Genomic DNA, 1,072 nt, shown 5'->3' with positions numbered 1-1,072 from the left:
CACTGTCTCGACATTTTCATTGAGTTACCTACTACAACTCCAAGATCTCTCGATCAGTCTCTGCCAGTTCAGACCCCATCAACGTGTATTTATAGTTAGGATTTTTTGTTCCAATGTGCATCACTTTGCACTTGGCCACATTGAACCCCATTTGCCACGTTGATGCCCACTCATCCATCCTCAACAGATCCCTTTGTCAACCGCAAATTTAGCCACTTCACTGCTTACTCTCAACTCAAAATCATTACTAAACACGTTAAAAAGCATCGGACTGAGTACTGATCCCTGTGGTACCCCACTGCTTACCACCCTCCACTGAGAAAATCGCTCATTTATACTCACTCTCTGTTTCCTATTAATTAGCCAGTTTTTGATCCACAAGAGGACTTGTCCTTTTATCCCGTGACAATTGAACTTACTTAGGAGCCTTTGATGAGGAGCTTTATCAAAAGCTTTCTGGAAGTAAAGGTAAACAACATCTATTGGATCCCCCTTGTCCACATGTTTGTTCACTCCCTCAAAGAACACTAACAGGTTAGTGAGACAAGATCTTCCCTTACAGAACTCATGCTGAGTCTGCCTCAAAAGTTTTATTCATCAATGTGCCCACTAATTCTTAATAACAGTTTCCACCAACTTACCTGGTATCGATGTCAGACTGACTGGCTTGTAATTTCCCGGATCTCCTCTGGAACCCTTTCTAATGATGAGAGTGACATTAGCTACCTTCCAGTCCTCAGGAATGGAGGCAGATTTTAATAAAAATTACATATTTTTGTCAGGAGATCCACAAGTTCACATTTGAGTTCTTTCATTAGTTTGGGGGTGAATTGGGATTTTGTTGTTCCTTATTGTCCCTTGGATATTTTAAATTGTATATTGTAAACACTTGAAACAATGGGGAAAGACGAAGTATAAACGTTTTAGTAAATAAATAAAAATGTAAAAAATAAAATAATAAATAGGAGTCATCAGAACACATCCTTCCTTCTCTGCCCCCTGAAAAGCTGTTTCTGTAGACCAGGAGTTCTTCAGGAACAGTAAGATGCAGGAATGGGGGGAGAAAAGCAGG

Source organism: Gekko japonicus, unplaced genomic scaffold (assembly GCF_001447785.1).
Source record: "Gekko japonicus isolate JY-2015 unplaced genomic scaffold, Gekko_japonicus_V1.1 scaffold32, whole genome shotgun sequence".
Taxonomy (NCBI): Eukaryota; Metazoa; Chordata; class Lepidosauria; order Squamata; family Gekkonidae; genus Gekko; species Gekko japonicus.
The sequence above is the reverse complement of the archived record's forward strand: the minus strand, read 5'-3'. Positions refer to the sequence as shown.